Below are 10,360 nucleotides of genomic sequence, written 5' to 3' on the forward strand. Positions count from 1 at the left end.
GAAAGGGCGAAAAGCCAGGATTTAACATGTATGCAAATGAAGGATTAGAGAAATTGCTTGTTTCTGATTTGCTGTAATTGACTGTAATTGCCAAGTTGTTTGTAACTTCAGAAACACTTGAAGGAAGACTGTAAGCTGATTTCTCCTTGTGCACAAGTCATTAAAGGCCTCATATCGGATTGTGCATTGTGCCTAGTGCCGTTTATACCCAAGTTGACTAAGTGTGCCTAAGGTTGCTGGTACCCAGGATCTCTGACACATGTTAAATTCTCCCTCGGTGTACCCGAACAGGTGCCAGAGTGTGGTGACTCGGGGATTTTCACAAGCTCCCACTCACATCGCAGGTGTCAGTTTTCAACCAATTCGATTCACTCCACATGATATCAAGAAATGGCTGAAGTTACTGGATCCTGCTAAGACTATATGGCCCCTGACAATATTCCGGCAACAGTACTGAAGATATGTGCTTCAGAACTTGCTGCAACCCGAGCCAGACCGTTCCAATACAGCTACAACACTGGGATCTATCCGACAATGTGGAAAATTGCCCATGTATGTCCTGTATACAAGAAACCTGGCCAACTACCACCCCATCAGTCTACTCCTGATAATAAAGTAATCAACAGTGCTATCAAGCGGCACTTACTCAGCAATAACCTGTTCATTGCTGCTCAGTTTGGTTCCACCAGGGTCTTGACCTCATTACAGCCTTGATTCAATCATGGACAAAAGAGCTGAACACCAGAGGTGAGGTGAGAGTGACTGCCCATCACATGTGAAGGCGCTGTGCTCTTTAAAGATAGCGCCCTGATCTCTCAGCAGCCGGGTTTTGCTAGCGTGTTTAAGTCCTGCCCACTTCTATGACAGTGTAAATCACACCCCCTTGATTTTCTTTGACAGAGTGTGGTGGAATCTGGAGAGAAAACTGACCGGTTTACTGGAGAGAGACATGCTGGTGTTCTTGCCAGAAACAACACTCTACCATTTTCTGGTAAGATTTCAGCCTGTGCGTCTATTTTCTTAAAGTGCAGATGGATTAAACATTTACTTCCAGCGCTTTGTTTTATGTCAGCCTTGTCTCATCTGATTTTGCAGAAGGATTGAAACTCCACTCCAGATGGATAAGCACCTAATCTGAGGCACCCGGCAATCATGGTGTCTACAAGTAGGGGAACTAATCAATTGCATTGAAGGATTATCACAGACAGCAAACTAGGAAGTAAAATGCACTAAATCTTTCATTTTGAATTAAGGTTTTACAGTGATCAATGATTAGGACATACACATGGCATTAAGGTAGAATCTGCAATACCATCGACAAACATTTTTCATTATTTTAAATGCAAATATTTGATTATAATGGAGAATCTTGACATTCTCCAAATCTAAAATTAGTTTTCCACGGCCACAAAGATTGTTTAGTAGTAATTATAAACTGTGTGCCATTAAAATACAGTTTAATTATTTCTAACAAGCTGTAACTTACTCTACCTGCTTTTAAAGTGGGATTAATGATGTAAAGAAAAAAGTTCTCATCCATTTAGTGATTTCTAATTAAATAATGCTCCGATTTCCTCCCACAGTCTGAAAGACATGCTGGTTAGTTGCACTGGCCATGCTAAATTCTCCCTCAGGCGCCAGAGTGATTTTCACAGTAACTTCATTGCAGTGTTACTATCAGCCTACTTGTGACTAATACATGAACTTTAACTTTAATTTTAACTTATTGGACTTCAAGGACAGACCCTATGGAGGAGCATAGAATCATTCAGAGAAACAAGTAGAGTTCCACATTGACCTGCCTGTGTATTTATTATAGAAGTTGTTGGCAGTTTCTCCACCATTGCAATCACAAAATTTGAGATTTTGACTCCATATTCCTGCACCATTCCACTCAATCCATGGCAGAACACATTAGCATTTCTGAAAATGCTGCTGAGACATCCATTGTTGATAGATATGTAGAGTGGATCCTGCAGCATGGTAACTGATCGTATTCTGTTTTTGTGACATGCATTTTATTTGGTATTCTTTTCCTCCAGGGCTCCTGACACCGTAAGGTGGTCAAATGCAGAGTGAATGATTTGCCAAAGTGCAACTATTCCCTCCTAAAAATGTTATGCTCAATTATTCAATCAATGTTCATTCAGAATAATTCACTATTGTGATGTTCAAAAATTAGTTCATCATCTTCATGTGCATCAACCCTTTTCACTGACACATTCTACCTCCATTTGAAATCCACTCCATTTGTGTTAAAGCTCCATCCTCACCATTAAGACATAATGTTTAACACGGCATAAAACATCAGCCGACTACACTGCACATTGAGTTTCACACCTGGGAGTCAATAGCTGATGGCAGAGGAAAATGGCAACATTGCCTGGGGGTCCATTGTGTGCCACAATGACAATCTTGTCCTCAGTGACTTGACCACAGGTGCCAAACACCAGAAACAGCAACCACTGCAACACCTGATGACCACTTCACATGTGGCACTTTTGGTAGAAGTTGCTTCTCATGAGTTGGACCCTCCAACTGTCAGTAAAAGTGCACCATACGAAACTAACCTATCCCCAACCAATTTGATTCACTGCCTGTGCATCATCTTAGGCAGATGGAAAGATATTAATGATCGATGGGTGATTGGTACACTACATCAAGAATTTCAGCTAAGCTAAAGAAGATTGTTATGATCCTGTCCAGGTTTAGACCTTTTTGTGAAGCCAGCTTGCACGTTGCCTACAAGAGCTCCTGTCTCCGGTTCAGCCAACCAGAAAAACAGGGAGAGAGTCTTCTCCTCACACGAGGTCAGTGCCAATCCTCTTTCTGTCACTGTCTACTTTCTCTTTTTTTCTGTATCTGGGTCTTCACCCTCCAGCTCCTTCCTTTGTAGCTCTCATTTGTGTCTTCAGCTCTCCTTTGTGTCCGGCCACATGACTCCTTAACTTCCTCCCTTTTGCTGCTGCATCCAGGTCAAGGGTCACCAGGTCACATGGACTAGAATTTCCTATTATCCAAGAAAATTATAATTAATTCCTTTACAAATGATGCAAGCTCTTGAAGGTCATTTTCAAACATTCTTAAAAACAATTATAGATTCCACAGAGCTTTTATGAAGAAATTACAAATTTTCCTTACTTTACTACATCCGGATCAAAGGTCATCACGGTACATAAATTTGTCAATTGCACTTTAACACCAAGGCAAAAATTAGATAGACATTCAAATGGTCATTAACTCCACTAAAAATTACTTCAAATACAACAGAATAAAAGGAAGCACGATAATTTGTTGTTTATGTTCTATTTCTAACAAATTAATTTGAGATCCTTTTTCTGGTTCACCCCGATCTACCACACAACTTCAAAGTTGTACTTTATCCATCCATTATTGCGTTATATATTTCTCCTGATACACAATCATAGAATTTCTACAGTGCAGAAGGAGGCCATGCAGCCCATCAAGCCTGCACCAGCAACAATTCCACCTAGGGCCTATCCCCGTAATCCCATGTATTAACTCTGCTAGTCCCCTGACACTAACATACACATAATCATGAAGTATACAGCATAGCAAGAAGCCATTCTTTGAAAGAGTTTTTCCCATCCACACCATGTCCTTGTAGCCCTGCATTTCTTTTATTTTCAGGTATAAATCTCACTAATTATTGAAAGTTACTATCAAGACTGCTTCCATCACTCTTTCAATGCATTTTATATCATAACAGCTGGCTACATAAATTCAATTCTCCTCAACTCTCCCAGATTCTTTTGTCAACTGTTTGAAACCCGTGTCTTCTGTAAGTGGAAACCATTTCTTCCTATCTACTCTATCAAAACCCTTCAATAATTTTTAACACCTCACCTTTGATCTCTCTTTAACCTGCTCTACTCTAAGGTGAACAATCCCAGTTTTGCCAGTCTCGCCTCTTAACTGAAAGCCTCATTCCTAGAACCAATTTAGTAAACCTCCACATTACTCTTGCCAAGGCCTTGACTTACTTCCGAAAGCATGATGCCCAGAATTGGACACAACAATCCAGATAATGCTTTACCATTGCCTGAAAAGGTTTTGTGAAAACTGGTATTTTTCCTGAACTGCAAAATACTTTGAGGCAAATACTTAGCAAAAAGAGTCACTATAATGACCTCAACGAGGCCCATGAGGTGGGCCTCTTGGAGTATGAGCTCCCTGATTGAGATAAGAGGACCTCCTCGTGTACCTGCTCCTGGGCCTAGAAAGGCATTCCATGTTCAGGTCCAGGCAGCAGGCGACCGAGGGGGTTGTCCAAACTGACTGTCTGCCCCTCTACCACGGCTATATTCGCGGCCGGGTGTCCCTGGAGAGGGAGCATGCAGTGTCCGAGGGCACAGTTGATGCCTTCCCTGCCCTCTGGGCACCACAGGGAGTGGGGTGTATTATTGACGCCTTTAATCACCTTTTGATTTAATGTTTTAAGTTTCCTTTGTGATTTGATTTTTGGTTCAGGCTGTTCCCCCTCCTTTTGGGGAGCTGCCCCTTTTACTTTGTCCCAAAGTTAATCTAATTTAGTTTATTTGGTTGGTATTAAAAGAAATCCCTGATTGAGGTCATGATTGCTTGTCCAGTTAGGGAGTCTCACCTGTGTATATAATGAGGAGTGTCAGGGCTGCTGACACTTTGGATTCTGACTTTGTACCTGAAGCACTCTTAGGAGAGGTGATAAGTTTGTGAATAAAGGAAATCAGGTGAAGGGACACTAGCCTCTGAGGAGTTACTTCAGTCGCTGTGACTGTTGCTTTGTCATCATGAAGTGGAGGGTTCCATGTGACAGCAATCATTAGATTTGAACACAGGACCTTTGGGACCAACAGCCCAGTCCTTTATGCTTCTAATTAGCAAGTGACTAGAACAATTTATTGATTAGTTTACTTTGTTCATTCAAACCCTGCTGTTGCAGGCCATTTAGTGCCACTGTGGATCTTCCAACTGCTAACGGCTGAGATAATCCTGGCTGCAAACATCTCCACAATCACCATCAATACCATTCTGTCCAACTGACACAATGCACGCTTCAAGTGCAATGTACTGGATAATGTCAGTTTATTTCCCCATTCTCTGGAGATTTCACTTCCCCATGACATTTCAGCTGGAAGCCTGGTCAAAAACTAATAAAACTCACCCTACCTGAGGCAAAATAATTCAAGTGACAGGCAATGCTCAGACTTGAACTTGTGACTTACAAGTGAGACAGTGACCACTTAACCACTTTAGCTACTTCACTGCCTCTTGACAATTGATACTTTACAGAATCTATGTGAATCAAAAATAGTTGCATTAACAATACCTGCAGAAAATCTAACACATGCTGAGGCACAGTAAACATCTCTATTGACTGTAGAGGAATAGATATTTGTTCAGATTGCATATTCCCTTTAATTTTGATGTTGCAATTCTGTATTCTTACAAACATAATACAATCTATAATTCCAAATGTAGTAAATGTCACTATTTTTACATAATACTGTAATACCTGTACCATTATGTTGTTCCTAAACATAATTGATAACAAGAAATTATAAAGAGGGAGTTAACAATGAACGGTGGAGTGGAAAAGACCAAAGTAGGATTGCAAGATGGCAGCCTGGTGCCTACCACCATGGGTTGAATGGAGGACATTAGTTACAGGAGTAGGAAGGGGAGGCAGGGCGATGGCAGTGACAAGGGGGAATGAATTGGCATTTAAGGAACTCCTGGTGACAGAACAAGTAAACAACGGCTGAAATTCTCCGACCTCGCCCACGGCTCGGATTCTCAGCTCCCGCTGCAGGGAATGGAGATTTGGCTGAGCGCCAAATTCTCTTTTCTCGGTGGTAGTGGTCGCTCAGCGAATGAGATCAGAGAATCTTGGCTTTCCATTCCTCCAGCTTCCTGTCCTTGTACTGTGAGTCATGATGTGGAGATGCCGGCGTTGGACTGGGGTAAACACAGTAAGAAGTCTCACAACACCAGGTTAAAGTCCAACAGGTTTATTTGGTAGCAAAAACGACTAGCTTTCGGAGCGCTGCCCCTTCGTCAAGTGAGTATTTGATAGCAAAAGCCACTAGCTTTCGGAGCGCTGCCCCTTCTTCACCTGACGAAGGGGCAGCGCTCCGAAAGCTAGTCGTTCTTGCTACCAAATAAACCTGTTGGACTTTAACCTGGTGTTGTGAGACTTCTTACTTGTATTGTGAGCACAGTACAGTACAGCACAGCACCAGCAGGGGGACTCCAAACCACATGCTTAAACAAAAGTTGCCCCAATGTTATATTTTTACTGTTTCCAGATAGCAATGCAGAAAGAATCATAGGATGTCACACCACAGAAAGTCTATCAACGCCTCTACTTTCTCAGAAGACTAAGGAAATTTGGCATGTCAGCTACGATTCTCACCAACTTTTACAGATGCGCCATAGAAAGCATTCTTTCTGCTTGTATCACAGCTTGGTATGGCTCCTGCTCTGCCCAAGACCGGAAGAAACGACAAAAAGTCATGAATGTAGCCCAATCCATCACGCAAACCAGCCTCCCATCCACTGACTCTGTCTACACATCCCGCTGCCTCGGCAAAACAGCCAGCATAATTAAGGACGACATGCACCCCGGAAATTCCACCTTCTTCCGTCAGGAAAAAGATACAAAAGTCTGAGGTCACCAACCGACTCAAGAACAGCTTCTTCCCTGCTGCCATCAGACTTTTGAATGGACCTACCTTGCACTAAGTTGATCTTTCTCTACACCCTATGACTGTGACACTACATTCTGCACGCTCTCCTTTTCTTCTCTATGAACGGTATGCTTTGCCTGTATTGCACACAAGAAACAATACTTTTCACTGTATAGTGATACATGTGACAATAATAAATCAAATCAAATCAAATCAAGTCACAGGAGCAGATTATTTTGCCCACCAAGTCTACTCACATTCTATACTCCATATGAGCCCTCGAGCATAAATCCATAACAAGAACTGACAATGCTGGAAAATCTCAGCAGGTCTAGCAGGGAGAGAGAACAGAGTTAATGTTTCGAGTCTGTTTGGCTCTTCATTGGAACTGTATTTTGCTTACTTTAATATAAGTCTATTCCCGCTAACTCTCAATCCTCTTTCTTTAATATTGAGCTTCTTAGAGCAACTTGCAATAATAACTGTAGCCTCTGTTTCAATAACAGCTTGTGGTAGAGAATTGCATATTAAAACCATCCTCTTTGTAAAGGTGTTTTCTCGAACTGCTTCTTTAACATTCCTTTGCCTTCAGAAGTTCAGCTTCATGTTATGCTGATGCATTACCATCTCACCAACAATTGAGCACTATTTACCTTTGTCATAATCCCTTATGGTCTACAAACCTCTAATAGATCACACTACCCCTTAGCCTTCTTGTGGGGAAAAAATAAACTTCTAAAGTGCCTTTAATTTGGGCTCTGACCATCTCTTAATGATTGCTGCAATCTTACACCGGGGTGTCAAAATCTTACACAATATTGAAACTACGACTACACGATCAAGTTTTACTTCCTTGTTTTGATATTCTGAAATGCTCAATACAAAATATAAGGATTTTGTTGGCATATTTTAATTGCTTTACCTGATCGTGCTATCACTTTTAATGACTTGAATCAAACACAAATACCCTTTACCATTCATGTTAAGCCAGAAAACTGGCCAAGTCTGACCAATAATTTTTTAAAAACCTGATAAAACTCCCAAAAAGACAAATGCCTCAATAAAGTACTTGGGAAGCGGGGACAGAATAACATGACTGAAAAATGGGAAACAAAAGATCTTCCTGATGATTAGGAGAAACACAGAGTGAAATTCTCTCATCTACAATGGCCCATATTGTGGAATAAATGCCTTGGTTTTCCAGAATTACCTAATAATCTGTAGAGAATCATCATAAAAACTTTTGTTGGAAATTTAGTGCTTCTCAACATTAAGAATTTCATTGCGATCTTTATGGATAATTTGTACTTCTCCATTCTTTTATATCAATACACCTGTCACCTTTCCATTGCATCATGCAAGTTAAGTTAGATCTCTATTTTTGTTCTGTTTTCCCAATTCTATTCCTTGTATATTATGGACGAGAGGATGTAGTCCCAATCTTGTGCTCTCTATTCTGTAAGAAGTTTAACAATACCAGGTTAAAGTCCAACAGGTTTATTTGGTAGCAAAAGCCACACAAGCTTTCGGAGCTGCAAGCCCCTTCTTCAGGTGAGTGGGAATTCTGTTCACAAACAGAGCATATAAAGACACAAACTCAATTTACATGAATAATGGTTGGAATGCGAATACTTACAACTAATCAAGTCTTTAAGAAACAAAACAACGTGAGTGGAGAGAGCATCAAGACAGGCTAAAAAGATGTGTATTGTCTCCAGACAAGACAGCCAGTGAAACTCTGTGGGGGTTACAAATAGTGTGACATGAACCCAAGATCCCGGTTGAGGCCGTCCTCGTGTGTGCGGAACTTGGCTATCAGTTTCTGCTCAGCGACTCTGCGCCGTCGTGTGTCGCGAAGGCCGTCTTGGAGAACGCTGATATTCGGGTAAGCGTTCTCCAAGGCGGCCTTCGCGACACACGACAGCGCAGAGTCGCTGAGCAGAAACTGATAGCCAAGTTCCGCACACACGAGGACGGCCGCAACCGGGATCTTGGGTTCATGTCACACTATTTGTAACCCCCACAGAGTTTCACTGGCTGTCTTGTCTGGAGACAATACACATCTTTTTAGCCTGTCTTGATGCTCTCTCCACTCACGTTGTTTTGTTTCTTAAAGACTTGATTAGTTGTAAGTATTCGCATTCCAACCATTATTCATGTAAATTGAGTTTGTGTCTTTATATGCTCTGTTTGTGAACAGAATTCCCACTCACCTGAAGAAGGGGCTTGCAGCCCCGAAAGCTTGTGTGGCTTTTGCTACCAAATAAACCTGTTGGACTTTAACCTGGTGTTGTTAAACTTCTTACTGTGTTTATCCCAGTCCAACGCCGGCATCTCCACATCATGACTATTCTCTATTCTGACCATTGCCAGACTGAGAAACACATATTTTGTGTAATCCTTTGCAGTTTGCTTTCCAGTCATTGCTCGATCAATACCACGTCATGACCTGTCCCCGTTTTCACAAAAATAAAGTAACTTCATTCTCATTCCATTACAAGAGGAAAAAAACAAAAAGAAAACAACAGGCACACACTCTCACATTCATTCCCTTGACCTTGATCAATACCCAGATGACTCTAAACTACTTTAGGCCCTGGATAACCTGCTCGCATTGTTTCTCCCCCCACAAGCAATTGGTTACATTTACAGATTAGCTTTGTATCAAGTTCTTTATTTTATAGTCATCTCTGGTTGGTAACCCTGTCAGTCTCTCACTGCAACACTGGACTGAGTGTCCATCAATGGTGTTATGACAACCATGAAGGCCATGGGGGATCATCAATAAATCGCCCTGTGGGCTTTGTGGAGTACAAGTTGCCTTATTGAGCGAGTGGAGGCGCACCCAATGGGAAGCAGCCAGTGGGGGTTTTTTAAGTCTGTAACTTTACCTGGCGTGGTGTAGTAGGTCCCGAGCTGAAGATTACCTGACTGTAAGCTGCGGGAGCAGTCCTTTCATTTAGTGCACAATAAGTTTATTTATTAGTCACAAGTAAGGCTTACATTAACACTGCAATGAAGTTACTGTGAAATTCCCCTAGTTGCCACAGTCGGGCGCCTGTTCAGGTCAATGCACCTAACCAGCGCGTCTTTCAGAACGTGGGAGGAAACTGGGACACCCGCAGGAAACCCACGCAGACACGGAGAGAACGTGCAGACTCCACACAGACAGTGACCCAAGCCAGGAATCGAACCCGGGTCCCTGGAGCAGTGAGTCAGCAGTGCTAACCACTGTGCCATTGTGCTGCAAAAGGGTGTTTTGGACGGGAAACTGGCATTTGACTGAATGACTGCAAATGGGGTTTGGGTATTTTAGCTGGCTGTTACCTTCCAGGTTGCTAACAACAGTTAAGCTGCTCTGGAGCAGACTGTGTTTCCCCTTGACACTAACTTCCTGCTGTCTTTCACAAGGATTGTTACTTTGCAAATTTGTTGCGCTGGGCTGTTCTGGTCAGGCTTGGCCCTTTGCCTCCCTCTGTAACCCATGAATTTGCTGGTTCAGTCCCAGGCAATTTTACCAGCCTATCCGCTAGGTGCTTTGACTTCCTCCTCCTGGTTCCAGAACTTCACGTTCAGTGAGTTTTTTATCAACACAGCTCTGGTTGAGGTCCAAAGCTTTCTTTGTTTCCTCTGGCCTCTTGAGGCTTATCCCTGTATGTGTTTCACCGCTA

Source organism: Mustelus asterias, chromosome 8 (assembly GCF_964213995.1).
Source record: "Mustelus asterias chromosome 8, sMusAst1.hap1.1, whole genome shotgun sequence".
Classification (NCBI taxonomy): domain Eukaryota; kingdom Metazoa; phylum Chordata; class Chondrichthyes; order Carcharhiniformes; family Triakidae; genus Mustelus; species Mustelus asterias.